At 35.8% G+C, this 17,616-nt stretch overlaps 1 non-coding gene across 1 annotated transcript; it reads left to right on the top strand.

Annotated features, from left to right (window-relative positions):
* The first annotated feature begins 10,948 nt into the window (after positions 1-10,948).
* LOC121211640 (small nucleolar RNA R71) lies at positions 10,949-11,055 on the top strand. Its single transcript, XR_005906859.1, has one exon. It is a non-coding gene; the product is annotated as a small nucleolar RNA R71 (small nucleolar RNA).
* Positions 11,056-17,616: the final 6,561 nt, after the last annotated feature.

The raw sequence follows: 17,616 nt of genomic DNA, 5'->3' as shown, positions 1-17,616 counted from the left end.
TCCTAAAAGCAGTTTTAGGCACAATTGCCTCTTTAACTCGTAGTTGGTAGTAGCTTAATCTCAAGTCTATTTTCGAAAAGCATGCTGCTCCTTTCAGTTGGTCAAACAAGTCGTCAATTCGTGGCAACGGGTATTTGTTCATGATCGTTCTCTTATTTAACTGCCAGTAATCTATACACAACATCATAGATCCATATTTCTTTAACACCGAAGCACCTCATAATGAAAAACTTGGTCTCACAAAACCCTTGTCGGTCAAATCTTGCAACTGTGACTTTAGTTCTTTCAGCTCAGTCGGAGCCATCTGATACGGAGCAATCGAAATAGGCGTGGTCCCAGGTATTAGCTCTATACTAAATTCAACCTCTCTATTAAGGGGTAACCTAGGCAATTCTTTCGGGAATACATCCATATATTCACTTACAACTGGCATTGACTCAACCTTCAATTCTGATTCCTTTGTATTCATTACAAAAGCCAAATAAGCTTCACATCCTTTCCTCAAACATTTCTGGGCAGACAACGCAGATATTTCAATAGGGAAATTCCCTGATTCACCTGATACAATCTAAAAGGTTTCACCATTTTCGTATTTCAATTTAATAGCCTTTTGTCTATAGTTTACTACAGCATCATGGAATGTCAACCAGTCCATACCCAAAATGATATCAAACTCATCAAATGGTAATAGCATCATATCGGCCAGAAACCAATGACCTTCAACTACTAAAGGACATTTCTTACATGCCTTATCGGCTATCACATGTTTGCCTAAAGGGCTCGACACTTTAATTCTAAATTCTGTAGACTCTACAAGCATATTCGTGCTAAACACCAACTTCATACACATATATGAATGAGTAGAACCAGGGTCAATCAAAGTAATAACAATATTATCATAAAGAGAAAATGTACCAGTGATCACATCAGGAGAGGACGCATCTTCAGGCGCACGTGTGGCATAGGTCCTAGCTGGAGCCCTAGCTTCAGTCCTTATGGTGGTGTCTCTAGTCACATTTTTACTGCCAGTCCCAGCTCCAACATTCTTCTAAGGCCTTCCTTTAAAATTTGTGCCGCTTGGTCTTGTACATTGAAATATTTCTTTTTTCGCCATCTTAGGGCAATCCTTGATAAAGTGGTCTTGAGAACCACATCGAAAACAAGACCCATCACTCATTCTACACTTGCCGAAGTAATTTCTACCGCAAAGTTGACATTCAGGTTTGGGAGATCTGACATTGCCCACACTCGCCACCGATGTCGCCCAAGACTTCACATCCAAATCTTGCTTCTTACGATCTCGGTACGAATGACCCGTAGATGTGCGAGAACAAGAGTAGACATCTCTGGATTTCTTAGACTGGGATGGAAACGACTTGCTTGCATGCCTCTTCCTTGCGTCTCTAGTTTCAGCTTCAGTTTTCTTCTTTTCTTTGATTAATTCCTCGGATTTACAGGCCCGATCGACAAGCACCATGAACTCTTTCAACTCATGCACACCTACTGACAATCTAATGTCCTTATTAAGTCCATCTTTGAATCTTCACATATTTTAGCCTCGGAGGATCACACTCTTGAGCATACCTATTGAGTTGGACGAGCTCTCTTTCATATTTAGTAACCAACATGCGACCTTGTTTCAAGTCAAGAAATTATTTACGCTTTTGATCCATAAATCTCTCACTGATGTATTTCTTCTGGAATTCCTCGTGGAAGAACTCCCACGTGACCCTTTCATGAGGCACCACTAAGACTAACGTCTTCCACCAGTAATATACCGAGTCCCTCAATAACGATATGGTGTACTTCAAACACTCTTCAGGAGTGCAAGATAATTCATTGAATACCCTGATGGTATTCTCTAGCCAGAATTCTGCCCTTTCAGGGTCGTCATCTCTATTAGCACGGAACTCTTCAGCTCCATGCTTTCGGATATTATCCACTTGAGGTCTATTCCGTCTCTCAAGGTCTATACCCAGGGGTACTGCAGGGACAGGTTGAGGGATAGGTGGGGGAGGAGGGGGTTGAGTATTCAGGTTTGCTCAGACGAACTCTGTATACCACACATTCATCATGTGGAGAAAGGCTTCCCGAGCCCCTTCTCCTTCTCCCTGACTAACCATGGGAGGTCGATATGAAACGGCATCACCCTTTCGGCGGGAGCAAGAGCGTTACTTTCTACGTCATCCGCCATAGTTCAATCGGGATCCATTACTATAAGAAAACACATTTTAGAAAAATTAGGAGTTGTCACACTATCACAATTTATCTATGGCATGTATAGCTAGACTCGTACACACACTATGATAGTTTGAGAACAGACTAAACCATAGCTTTGATACCACTAAATGTAACACCCACAACCATGGCCCACGTCGGCTCGGAATATGAGGCATTACCTGACTTAAAGTTATGCATATAAACGTTTTCGTGATACCAAAACGTGGTCAAATTTAAACTTTTTCAATTCTATTTATAAACTCCTTAGTGAGAGCTTTTGAGGCTTAAAACATCCATTGGAACCTATTCGAAATCAATCCGGGTCCTTAAACACACTCTGAAAAATAACACCTAACCTAGGACACACGCCCGTGTGGGAGGGGTAACACGCCCGTGTGACATTTCGACACGGTTGTACTATTAGCCCATTGTAGATCATACGACCAAAGTAAAATAGGGACACACTCGTGTCCCTTATACGTGTGGAATTAATTGTAAATGCATACCTACCTGGGTTTTCACACGGTCTGGCAACACCCATGTCCCTGGCCCGTGTCCTTCACAGCCCGTGTGTAAAAACCTGGACATTCTGTTTCTGACGTCAGCAATCCTTAAGGGCCACACGGCCAAGGTACATGCCCGTGTGCTAGGCCGTGCCTGTGTTTTTACTACTATGCATACTGACTCGAAACTTTTACATGCAGTGGACACACGACCGGACCACACGCCCTTAAGGCAGACGTGTGTCACATGCGGCCTAGACACACGCCCGTGTGCCTGCCTGTGGAGGAAAAATAAGGCTATTTCTAAACCTCTTTGCCACCCTTACAAACACCCGTTTAAATAAGATCAATCCAAATTTAAAACCAACATAATGAGCATAACCAACAAAGCCACAACCATTAGAAATTGCATCATTTCATTTAATATTAATTAGCATTAGTCAACATTCATGGCCTATACAAAATGAGTATCAAATCACATATGAACCAATACATTATGGTGACTTCAAAAAAAGGCTAAAAAAAAGACTCGAGTCCTTATACATGCCAAAAAACAAAATAATTAATCCAGCTATACCAAGGTCTTGAGTGATAGTGTGATCGAAGCTTCTAACGTCACTAAATCCTCGATGTTAGCTTGGCGACACTATAAGGGAAGAAAAGAAAGGAGGGTAAGCATGGAAGCTTAGTAAGTACATATATGCAAATAAAGTGCAATTAAAATAAAGTCATATTCGACAAATGGTAACTCATCACGCGTAAAAGATATAAATGATTTAACATCCCTATCTTATTCTTCCTTTCATTCATGTATGCTTGATGCATCTCATCTTTTCTCAGGTCCAATCCATGAGTTCGGTATACATACCTCACCAAGTTTTCACCAACTACATCTGTGAGTTACCCATTGAACTCTCGGAAGACATGTGGATACACAGGGAATTTGTATCTAAGTGCTATCTAAGTAGTCAAAGCTACCTCGTGCTATGAAACGCTCACATTTGATGTGAAAACTCAAGTTGTCTTAGCAAAACATTAGTTATCTTAGTTTGTCATTAAATTTTTAAACAGTGTTTGTAGCAGAGGCTTCTAAAATGTGTTGCGTAAATGTGATGTTTTCAGAAAACATTTGTTTATAATTTCTTAAAAATCTGGGACCTATTATTACCAGATTCAAATTCAAAGTGACTAAATTCGCAAACTAAAATAAAATTAAAGAGGCCTTATTACAAAATGAAAAACCCAAAAAAAGAAAACCTCAATTTAATTATTAAAAGAAACTTCGTCAAGTGGCCACCTCGGAGTCCTCCGTCATCTCGATCCATCTAAGCCTGGGGATTTCCTGTACAATTAATAGATGGGTGAGTTTATGAAAACTCAAGGTGTGAAATCCCATAAAAACATACAGTCATAGTAATGCAATTTGGGCCTAAGCCATTTTAGTTTCAGTTGAGGCCTTAGCCTCGCTTTCAGTAGCAGTAGCAGTCTGGGCCTGAGCCCATTCAATAACAGTGACAGTCTACGCCTTAGCCTATTTTAGTACAGTATGCAAGCAAATAATCCTACCCAATCCATCCGTTACACACCATTTCCGTACCAGCCCTACACACCATGTGGGGATAAAATCAACCCACCCAACCCTACACACCGAGTTGTGCTGGTTACGGCACTAAAACAGTATTTGCAGCAGAGCTGCCAGTAATAGGCTTATAGCCTTTGCATACACTTCCTCCAAAATCATATATCCCACCTCATGCAATGCAACATAATATACATGTACATACAGTGAAAATCGCATGCTTAAACAGTCTTGCAATACACAGGGGTAAAACAGTCATCTTATTGAAATAAGAGATTTTTATCGAATTTCTTCGCATCTTAACCCTAGAAGAACCTTTTTTTCTCTTATAGAAAATCTAAATTCTCACTATATTACACATTTATAATCTACTTTACAACTTATGTAAACTAGTCGTTTTTAGGTATTTTCATGAAAATCCTTTCACAAAAGTTGTTTATCACACCATTAAGCCTCATATTCTTCAATAAAATTTTAGAACACACCCTAAATATTCTCATGGCAAGACCCTATACCTTCAACCATTTGCAAAATAGTCCCCTCATTTGAAAGCTTATGCTTCAAGGGTCTTAAAAATGTAAAAATCTTCGACAAAGGGTATGAAAATCACTTACTTCTAGAGATGATAAGTTGCTGCAAATTTCAAGCTTCAAAACCTTCATATGGCTGGTAAAAATCGGTGAAGAAGAAAAATAAAGAGGATGTGGACTTTGTTTTATTTTAATATTAAAACTAGTCAAAATTGGTGACCAAAACTCACCTAATTTTGACTTTCTCAACAATTTGTCTCCTATGGCCAACCAAGCTATCTCTATAGGGTCTAATTTCCTTTTAAAGACCCCAAATTTATAAATTCTAACTATTTGACACTTCTAGCTATTAATTAAAGACTTTTACACTTTATGCGATTTAGTCTTTTTTCTACAATTGGGCTCACAAACATCAAAATTAACTTACCAAATTTTTCATACACTAATATAAACATGTAATGACTCCAAAATAATAATAAAATAATTTATTCGAGTCCATATTTGTGGTCCCAAGACCAATATTCTGACTAGGCCCTAAATCGGATTGTTACAAGGCGCGCGATGGAGCAGGCGTGCCTGAGGTACGGGTACGGCATGTGATGGAGCTAGGGTTGCTGGCCGAATGGCTGGTAGGTAGCTACGACACTTAGGGAATTTGGTGTTTAGAGGGAATAGTGTATGAATGAAAAAAATAAGAAGAGATGGGTGGAATTTATAGTGAAGGGAGTAGGAACTAAAGTAGAATTCTTAGTATAATTTGATAATTAAAAATTCTAAGTTCCAATTCTACTCAAAGTAAATAAAAATTAATAATTAAATTATTATTTGGTATTAATTTATTACGATAAAAACTTATAAAATAAAATATGATTAAATTAAAACTAATTCTAACTCTATATAAAGTTAATAAAAATTAATATATATTATAATGGATATAATTATATATTAATAATTATCATTTTTTTATTAAACTAAAAACATTTATTCTAAAAGCCTTTTGAAAATATTTACAAAAAGAGTCATCTAATTTTTAATATTTACAAAAGAACAACCACATTTTGAAAATTATTTAATTAAGTACCTAGACTTAAAGAAAATCTAGAATTGAGTTGCAATTTAAAACTTGGGTCAAAATTGACTCTTTTATTTGAAACTAAAAATTTATTTTGCCATTTAGGGGATAATTTCTCGAAAAATTATGTCAAAATCAATTCCCAGGAAAGATTGGAGGGGTCACAAGCGGTCCCGCTTAAGTTCCAATCTCCTAGATAGAATTTATTTAAACATACTAATCCCAAAAATATACCCTAAATCATTTATTCAAAAAGAAGAACAAGAAAAATTAAATATCTAATAAAATGAACGAGATTTGATTTCGTTCAATTTTATCTCCTCAGTAGTGTTTCAAGCGTTGAGCATTAACTCGAAAATTACCTCCCTTACCTTGAAGTTCAACAACTTTGTACGGATAAACTCGATGAATCATAAATAGACCGGACCAATGTGATTTTAACTTACCTGGAAAGAACTTTAATCTGAAATTAAATAACAAAACTTGTTGACCTACTTTGAATTTAGGAACTCGAATGTGCTAGTCATGCCATTTTTTAAGTTTCTCATTGACCAATTTGGCATTTTCGTATGAGAACATTCAGAATTCTTCTAATTCATTGAGCTGGAGCATCTGTTTCTTTTTAGCAAGCTTAATATCCAAGTTGAGTTATCGGAGAGCCCAGTAAGCTTTGTGTTCTAACTCCAAAGGTAGATGGCAGGCTTTCCCAAAGACTAACCTATAGGGTGACATCCCTAAAGGTGTCTTGTATGCTGTCCTGTAAGCCCATACAACATCATCCAGTCTTTTGGATCAATCTCGTTGGTTCAAGCAAACTACCTTCTCAAGTATGCCTTTGATCTCATTGTTTGCTAGTTTAGCTTGCCCATTCATCTGTGGATGGTAAGCTGTAGCGACCTTGTGTTTCACTCCATGTTTATCTAATAACCATTTCAACCACTTGTTTACAAAATGGGACCCTTCATCACTGATGATGGCTCTTGGGGTTCCAAACCTTGTGAACACATGTTTTTGCAAAAACTTCATCACAACCTTAGCATCAGTTGTCGAATATGCTTCAGCCTCAATCTATTTAGATATGTAGTTTACAGCTACCAAGATGTACTTGTGACTAAAAGACGGAGGGAAAGGACCAAGAAAGTTAATACCCCAAACATCAAATCATTCTACCTCAATGATGTTTGTTCGAGGCATCTTATTTTTGTTGGTGACATTTTAGACCATTTGATATCGATCACAACTTTTTACGTAAGCATATGCGTCTTTGAATAGTGGTGGCCAAAAAAATCCGGCTTGCAATACCTTGGCTGTAGTACGTGTACCTCCGAAGTGTCCCCCACTTAAAGCTGAGTGATAATGGTATAAAATCTTATGTACTTCATCTTCTGCCACGCATCTCCTGATCATTTGATCTGCACACTTTTTAAACAAGTATGGTTCTTCCCAAAAATAGTACTTCACATCGTGAAGAAACCTTTTCCATTGATGATACATCTTATCAATTACCTTCAAACCACAAGCTAAATAGTTAGCAATATAAGCAAACCAATAGGTATTATGGACATGATTTACCTTCAGTATGTGTTCATCTGGAAACGTCTCTCGAATTGGTATAAGAGGAGAGTTCCCTTCTTGCGGCTCCAATCTAGACAAGTGGTCTGCTACTTGGTTCTCCACTCCCTTTCGATCTTGAATTTCTAGATCAAACTCTTAAAGTAGAAGTACCAGTGGGATCGGTCTCCGCTTAGCGTATTTCTTGGGAAGTAAATACTTAATTGTCGAGTGGTCAGTATAGACAGTCACTCTGGTACCTACAAGATAAGATCAAAACTCGTCAAAAGCAAACACAATAGCAAGTAACTCTTTCTCTGTTATCGTATAATTCAGTTGAGCTCCTGTTAGAGTTCGACTTGCGTAGTAGATAGGATGAAAAACTTTGTTCCTTCACTGGCCCCTAACAGCTCCTATCACGAAGTCACTTGCGCCACGCATCAATTCAAATGGCAAATCCCAGTCTGGTGTGACTATTATTAGTGCCGTAACTAATCGACTCTTCAAATCGTTGAAAGCTCTTATGCACTCTTCATCAAATTTGAACATTGTGTCCTTCTCCAATAATTTGCATAAGGGTTTAGCAATTTTGGAGAAGTCCTTGATGAATCTCCGATAGAAACTGGTGTGGCCCAAAAAGCTCGTAACACCCTTTACAGATGTTGGTGGCGGGAGTTTCTCAATAACACCTTTTCTTTATCAACCTCTATTCCATGTCTTGCTATCCAATGCCATAGAACAATACCTTCTCGTAACATGAAATGGCACTTTTCCCAGTTGAGTACGAGGTTTGTTTCTTCGCATCGCCTTAGTACCTTGCTAGATTGGCTAGGCAATCATCATATGTATCTCCAAATACTAAAAAATCATCCATAAAGACTTCCAAATATTTCTCATCCATGTCAGTGAAAATAGACATCATACATCTTTGAAATGTAGTAGGTGCAATACATAAACCAGATGGCACGAGCCTAAATGCGAATGTACCATATGGGTAGGTGAATGTTATCTTGTGGTGATCTTTTGGTGCTACTGTAATCTGGTTATACCCCGAGTATCCATCGAGAAAATAGTAGTTGCCTCGCCCTGCGAGTCTATCCAACATTTGGTCCAAAAAGGGTAATAAAAAGTGATCCTTCTTAGTCGCCTTGTTCAGCTTCTGGTAATCGATGGAAATTCTCCATATTGTAACCATTCTACTCGGTATCAACTCATTATTCTCATTTTCAATGATCGTGATACCTCCTTTCTTTGACATGCACTGGACCGAACTTACCCATGAACTATTTGGGATGGGGTAGATTATACCCGCATTTAACCACTTGATGATTTCTTTCTTGATGACGTCCTTCATGATGGGGTTCAGTCTTCGACGTCCATAAATCATCCCTTTTTCTCCATCTTACAGGATAATCTTGTGCATGCATACAGATGGTCTAATTCCGCAAATATCGGCTATGGTCCATCCGATAGCCTTCTTGAATTGTTTCAATACTAGGATGAGTTTCTCTTCTTGCTCAGTAGTTAATTCTGCTGAAACAATCACAGGAAGAGTAGAAGAGTTACCTAAATAAACATATTTCAAATGTACGGGAAGTTTCTTCAATTCTAATTTAGGTGGGTCCTCGATTGACACTTTTGGTTGGGCATAATCCCTTTTCTCTAATTCCAAAGATTCAAAGTGGGATTGCGGATTAAATCCCCTTTGGTTAGCTTCTAAGAAAGCTAAATATTCATCCTCCTCTTCATCATTTGGAGGATCTAATGTCAACATTCGTTCCAATGGGTCCCCAACATAGTTGAGTTCCTTTTCCATGATTAAATCCTCTAAATCGAACACTGCAGAAAAATCATCAATTGTGTCTGGAAATTGCATAAACTTAAAAACGTTAAATGTGAGCTGATCATCCTGAACATGCATAGTAAGCTCGCCTTTCTACACATCAATAAGGGTCCTTCCGGTAGCTAAGAATGGTCTTTCAAGGATGATTGGCACCTCTTTGTCAGCTTCAAAGTCTAGAATCACAAAGTCAGCTGGAAAGATAAATTTGTCTACATGTACCAATACGTCCTTGATTTTTCCTTCTGGATGTGCTAAGGATCGATCTGCCACCTATTCCCAACTTCCTAAATATTGACAAGGGCATCAAGTTGATACTTGCACCTAACTCACATAGTGCCTTTCCACAATATGTTGCTCTAATGTTGCAAGGTATGGTAAAACATCCAGGATCCTTCAACTTTAGAAATAAATTGTTTTGAAGATATGCGTTGCATTCCTTTGTTAGGGCTACGATCTCAAATTCTCCAAGCCTTCATTTTTTAAACAGGATATCCTTAATGAATATGACATAGTTCGGCATTTGTTCAATTGCTTCAACCAACGGGATGTTGACATGAAGTTGCTTGAGTACGTCTGGGAACTCTTGAATTGGATTTCCTGCTTCTGTTTCTGAAGACTTTGAGGGTCGGGTGGTCGAAGTTTCTTTACTAGAATTGGTTGATTCATCTTCTGTGGCAATTTTGCATCTAACGAAGTTATTGGTTTATCAAAATTAGCTGGTTTCGAAGTCACCTTATCAAATTTTGTAGATTTAAGTTCTTGTGAAAATGGAATTTCAACACTCGGTTGAACTTCCTCTGAGTCTTGAGCATCAGCTAGCTCCTTATGAACTTCAATAATGTTGAGCTCTAATGTCTTTTCGCTCCTCAGTGTCAATGTTTTACAATGCTCCTTGGATTCCTCGAATTCTCCATATCACTAGGTAAAGCACCTTATGGTCGGTTTCTGAGTTCAGTAGCAAGCTGGTCTATTTGGTTTTCCGAATTTATCAATTTAGCTGCTTGGCTTTGAATTAAGGCATCATTCTTCACCATGTATGCCTTTAACAAATTTTCTAAGCTATTGGATGGTTCAGCTTGGGCTGGTTTCTGAACTTGTTGGGGAAAACTAGGTGGCTGGCTTCATCTAGGTTGGATGTAAGTGTTACTGGTTCCAATCCCTTGGTTACTCTAGGAAAAATTCAGGTAGCTTCACCATGATGGGTTATAGAAATTGGATTGCAGTCCTTGCCTTCCTCGATTTTGGTTCTGGTTACCCATGTAATATACGGATTCTGGGTTCGATGGACATTCTTTCAACAAATGTCCTTCCCCACAATAGACACAGGCTATATTTTCAAATTTATTTGGTGGCTATGCTCCAAAAGTATTACACCCATTAGTAGTACGATTTTTTAACATTAAGGATATTGATGATACTTGAGATGCGAGTGAAGTCAGAGCATCTACTTCATGTATTCCAGCAAGTCGTCTTCCTGACGCTGCTTGATTGCTTGGCCATTGGTAATTGTTGCTGTCAATCCTCTCAATGATTTCATAAGCCTTATTATAAAACTTAGAAAGGATAGCACCGTTAGCAGAAGCGTCAACTACCATCCTCGTCTGAGCATTGAGACCATTATAAAATGTCTCAAGTTGGATGCAATGTGGGATTTTGTGATGGGGGCACTTTCGTAATAATTCTTTGTACCTTTCACATGCCTCATACAAGGACTCATCATCCATTTGTTGGAAATTAGTGATCTCGTTCCTCAACTTAGCATTTTTGCTAGGCAAGAAATACTTCATAAGGAATCTTTTTGCTAACTCTTGTCATGTGGAAATTGAATTTGGTGGCAATGAGTTCAACCAGGCTCGAGCTCTGTCCCTTAGTGAATATGGGAACAGCTTTAATCATAATGCATCTTCGAGTACTCCTGCTAACTTGAAAGAATCACTCACCTCCATAAACAATCTTAAGTGTAGATGAGAATCTTCAATAGGCATTCCACTGAGTTGGCCCACTGTCTGAAGCGTCTGGAACATGACAGGCTTCAGATCAAACTATTTTGCCTCAATTTTGGGTCTCCTAATACCTGAATTAAGATCATGAAATACTGGTACGACATACTGTCTTAAAGCTCTATCCTTATCATCAACAATAAGGATAGGATTTTGAGCAGGGTTTGTTTCGTTTCATTGATTTGGATTTTCGAAGTTCATTTCTTAGGTCCTTCTCTGACTTGCTTGTCTTCTTCGTTGTCGAAAAGTTCGTTCAATCTCAGGGTCTACAGTGAGTAAATTGATGATTCGGTCAATACTCATAAACACCTAAAATAATCACAGAAAAATTAATTAAGTTAAAATTTAGACAGAAAATTAAACCAAAATGCAAAACTAACAAATTCACAAATAATGACTTTTTAAAACTGTCCCCGACAATGGCACCAAAAACTTAGAACGATAGAAATGTGCAAGTTTACGCAACCACAACAAGTAATAAAGTGACAAGTAAATGTCGAGTTAACGTACCCACAGGGATTGTGAAAAGAATTATTTATTAATGCTGTTTAAAACATTTTGGTGAAGAAAAATATTTTGTTTGAAGAAGGTGATTAAAAACTAAGATTTTAAACTAAGTAGCTAAATAAATAAATCTCAATTGCATGGTTTTAAAATACGATTTTAATCAAGATGACATAATTGTGTTAGATTAATTACATTTCTCATCTTAGAATTATTAAACTCATGTTTATATTGTTACGAACAAATTCACAGCAACTCGGTAATTTGCTAACTTATGAACATACTCGCCTACCAAAATCCATTCATCTCTTGGACATATCTTGATGTCAATTCAATCGATTAAACAAATCTTAATAAGCAAATATGTTATAGCACATACATACTTATTAAATTGAAATAATCTCTTAAACATATCCCTATGTCAATTCAAACAATTAAATCGATTTAATAAGCACATAAAAGACTATGTGAGGTGACAAAGTATCCTTACCTTGAAACAGTTTAATCACAATAACCTTGCAAGTTATGCAAGGCAATTGTATCGTCAGATACCATTGCTAATTTAACCCTCAGCTACCTTAGATGATTAAACATGCATTGATTAAGTACTGTATCTATTAATTACAAATTCAATCTGTTTAAATAATTAATTCATTAATTACCTAACAATTGTAATGCAAGAGTAACTTAGTCATGATTTTACTTAATCAAGCATCTTACCGAGGCCTATAACAACATAAACACAATTTTAACAATTTAAGAAGACGGAATGCAATCAACCTAAGATGAATTAAATTCAAGCTAAATTGATTAAATTACCCGTTCCAACAACATAAATATTCATAGATATGTTCATCATAACAACAACAAAAATTAAAGAGATAGGGAACAAGAATCAAATCCGGTGTTTTTCGGTGGCTTGACTAGCTTGCTCCGTTCTTCATTCTCTATTGTCCTCATTGATCAAAGCTGCTATGAACACTTCAATGTTGCTCCAAAATGGCTGATGAACACCCCTTTTTCAAGGGAGGAAATCAGCAAGAGAGCAAGAGAATTTAGAATGGCAAAGAAGAGAGAAAAGATGTGAATGAATTGAGGTGTGTTCAATGATCAGCCAAAGGGGGGTTTTTATAGCTGCAGATGGCTACTAAAATTAGCTAAAAATAGCAGCCAAAGAGCCATCCCTTGGCCGACCACACATGTGGCAAAGTTAATGGTTTCAACTTTGCTAAATTTGGCTAGGGGCATATCTACAAAGCCACCAATTGTGGAGGGGTTTGAATGCAACTTGAACAAGTCTTCATAGGCCTCTTTGCAAGCTTAAATAATCAGCTAATAAGCTGATTTGGGTCAGCTCTTGGGACGGTTTTGGGCTGTCCATTTCTTGGGCAGTTTGGTTCAATTGGACCACTTTTTCATAATTAATTAATAATAATTTATTAGCCCAAATTAAATCGGATATAAATTAAAATTAATTATATTATGAATTAATACATATAATTTTGGACCGTCTTAGGCTGAAATTTAGTTCACCTCGATACTTCAAATTGCTTCTCTGTTTTGTGCTTCTATCAGTGTCTTCGAGCCATTTTTCGCCCTTTGTACAAATCTGTCGAAAATAACCAAAATTCATAAAAAAATAATTATAAAATTAACTAAAATTCAACATGTTCATATTTTAAGTGAACTTTAATTATTTTATAAAAATTAATTATTTTTCGACAAGAATTTTATCGAAACTAGATGATTTTAAGTTTAAAAGGGTATGTAAAAATGAGTAAATTTCCGTGTTTCCTGTAGGATCACAATCGATTGTATGTCAAGGCGCTCACAAAGAGCTACAGTAATATGTAACAAATGCAAGATCACTACCGATCAAGATGCTCGCAGGAACTATCTATATCAGTATGCTCGAGAGGCCATATTAGGATTACTCGTCCGTGCTAAATCCTATTTGCAACATATGCAGATTCATATTTATGTACAGGAAATCATACATATCAATCGATTTTCATTGTTCCAACAAAACTTAACATTTTAAATACATTTCCAATCCTGAAATCATTTCATGTATTTGTAACATTCCATAATTCACATAAACATATATCATATTCAACAATCAATTTAATATGTTAATATGCATAAATAAGTTACACGAACTTATCTTGATAATAATTCGTACAAGAATCTATTATTTCGAAACATTCTCTTTTCCTCGATCTAGCTTTGAATTTATGTTATCCGGATCTATATAAATGAATTTAATCATCAATTTCTCACATTTCATATTCTATTCAACTCAATTTACATTCTAGGCAAAATTACCATTTTTTTTTAAACTTTCCATAAATTCCAATTTTGACCCTAGGCTCGAAAAATGAAATTCATGCAATTTAATCCTTATTCCAAGCCTAACTGAAATTTCAATATAAAATTTACAGCACATGTATTCAATAAAATTCATAATTTTTCTTCATTTACAATTTAGTCCCTAAATCATAATTTCATCAAAATTCACTTTGTAAAAGTTGTTTATCTATCAACAACCTTTCATTTTCTACCATAAATTTTAAATTTTCAACATATTCATCCATGGCATAACTTCTATACTTTGATAACTTTTCCTATTAATCCCCCAAATAGATAAATTAGACTATATCGATTTTAAAAATATAAAAATTACTAAAAACGAGGCTTGAATACTTACCCAATTATACCAAGAAAGCTTGGTTTCTCTTTCCTAGGGTTTCCATGGAACATTTGGAGAAGAAGATGATATAAAATGATTTTTATTTCTTATTAATTATTTATCATCCATTAATTTTTCTCTTTTTCGATTTAGTCCTTACCCTTTTTTAACTTTCCCATGGATGAATCATCAAAAATATCTACTAACTTTTCTTTAATGGTCTAATTACCATATAAGGAACTCAAGTTTTAAGTTCCATAGCTATTTGATCCTCTTAGCTACTAGAATCTAACTTTTGCTTTTTATGCAATTTGGTTCTTTCTGTAATTAAGTACAAAATCGATAAAATTTTCTTATTAGATATTTCTTATGACATTTCTATTATAATGCAGACCATTCAAAAATATAAAAATAAATTTTCTTTTAGGCTCGAATTTGTGGTCCCGAAACCACTGTTCCGATTTCACTAAAAATAGGCTGTTACAGCTCTCCCCCCTAAAGAATTTAACTCACAGGAATCAAGGATATCATATAAGGGTAACACACACATGACGAGGTCATTGGAAAAAACAGTTGGATGAATTACTTTCGTAAAGAGTATACAATAAGGAGTTGTCAATCATGGTACTTCTTGCAGACTAACTCCATGATTAAGTAACTGCAAATTATCAGAATGATGCTTCTGGACATAATTGCAATCACTAAAGCCTAATTGTATATGTCTGATTGGTCCCTCCATTAGCTCAACAAAAGCTCGATTGGACTGTATTTGAATCAAAAGAAAATTCTATGACTTTGGGAATAATTTAATTGAGTCGATTTATTAGATGTGGAATTAAATTAGGTGGTTGTAAGAATTGTTCAACTAGAGAATTTGATTAAAGAAGTTTCTTGAAAAATTAATTTTGAAAATCTAAGTGATTTTTGAAAATTTAATTTTGATCAAGGAAAATTAAATTAATCAAATTAATTAAAATTAATATGATATTTTTGGAAATTCGTTTTCAAGTCAAACAATTGGCCTAATGGGTAATTGAACTTTAAAATTGGAACTGAGATCGTAAATTGGGCATGAGTCCCAAAACTGAGACCAAGATCGAAAAACTGGTTGAACTAACGGTCCAACCGGTGGCTAGACTAGACCGGTCAGGTCGTCACTGACCCGAACCGGACTAGCATCAGTCAAACGGCTTGGGGTGCAGTAAGGTTGTCACTCTTGCATCACCAGACATGCTAGTTCCGGAGGCTACGACGATGGCATCCCGATGGCTAGCGGCGGTTGGTCATTAGTGGTTGAGCAATGGAAGTGTTACATTCCTACTAGAAATTTACCAGAGAATTTGATTTTAAATTAATTATTCCAAAAATAATATTATTTTAATAGTTTAATATTAAATTAAATTCAATACTTATATTAGTAGTATTTTATTAATTTAATATTAAAATGATTATCTTAATATTAAATTAAATTTAATGTTTATCTACAAGATAAATATTCTATTATGTTAATAAGATTTAATATTAAATTAATATAATATTTGTCAAGATAAATATTATATTAATTTAATATTAAAGTGATTAAGTTTAACTATAGTTGAACACTTTACACTCTCCCTATATAAAGAGAGTCTTGGGTTATTATTTACACACACTTGAATTCAAGAGAAAGTTGTAGAGAGAAAATTCTTTGAAGAGATTATTCTAGAAAATTTCTAGAGATACTTTTTTGATTTACAACTTGACCCAAAAGTTTAGAGAAACTGTAAAATTACCCCAATGATAATTTTTGTGGAAATTTTTTTATTCGAAGCGAACCCACACTCGGCAGACATGAGCTTGAGGATAGTGGAGAATACTAGTTGGTCGAAGCGCTCATCCTAGATGAATCGAAGAGGTACAATTTTGATCAAGTGTTCATTATTTTAGATATCACAACCAAGATCTTGTTTTGGAAAATTTTCAAAACTCTAGTTTTTCCCAAAATTTATTTTCTGCTCTATTTTCCAAACCCCTTTTTTCCAACAAGGTGAACTTTTGGAATTTGAGAAGTTGCTCTTTTATCCAAGAATCGATTGTCTGACTTAGCAATGTTTGTAATGTACTTTTTAGATCGAATGTGGCATGTACCTTGGTTTTTTTGTTTGTTTCATACTGTATATGGCTAAAGCTATGATGTGGGTTGTTTGATGTTATTTTGAAGTACAATATATGCATATTTTCACTTGGTTCCAATTGGTAATTGGTTTTATGGAAATTATTATGTATGATTTCAAGTCATTCAAACTTATACCATGTTTATTTTTATGGAAATAGTATATCACGTCATGACAATGTACCCTTGACGTCACGACGAGGAACTTGGACACCCTCATTTAGCGAGTTGATATTGTTTAGGAGATTTCGCTGGTGAAACCGCCTATGTCATGAGACTTAGACTGGTTAGCAATGGCGAATTTCCTAGCGAAGTATTTTGCTAAGCTTTTCCGAGTTTGCAAAATCAAATTTTGCAGTTAGCGAGTTCCTTGTTTTGGTGGACTCTCCTGCTAATAAGTTCGTCACCAATGTTTTGTGTTACTGCAAATGTAATTGTAGTGGTTAGTTGGGCACATTTAAGTTATCTAGCATCCTAGTTGAGGTAATGTGTCAACAACTAGGAGACCTAGGGAGTCTCGTAGGATGTGATTAATTAGTGGAAGCGTGTGTTCATGATTACTTATTAGAGATTAACCTTGAGTGAGATTTGGGCTAGAGATATCTATAAATAAGACAACCCGATAGTGGAGAGAAGATTCTTCTCAGCTTGCCTTCGTTATCAGCAAAAAAAACCTAGATATCTTCTTCATCATTAATAGAAGAGTTGTTTGTTAAGCCTATAGAAACTTCTTTCTTTAAGTTGTCTACTGGTAAATTCTTAAACCCTTATTTAAGTTTACCAGATAGAAATTAGTTGTTGTAAAAGTTGTTCAGTACGGTTTCATTTAAATATTGGATAGGAAGAAAACTTTCATTTAGAAATTGTTTGCTTGTCTATCGATTCATGTTATTTTGTTGAGTTTTGTTTGTTCTTATATTTAAAGAAATTATTTGATTGTTTTAGCCAAAGATACGAGAGAAGGTCCTTGTGC

This window comes from Gossypium hirsutum, chromosome A12 (assembly GCF_007990345.1).
Source record: "Gossypium hirsutum isolate 1008001.06 chromosome A12, Gossypium_hirsutum_v2.1, whole genome shotgun sequence".
In the NCBI taxonomy this organism is placed as follows: Eukaryota; Viridiplantae; Streptophyta; class Magnoliopsida; order Malvales; family Malvaceae; genus Gossypium; species Gossypium hirsutum.
This window is presented reverse-complemented; position numbering and strand designations above follow the sequence as displayed.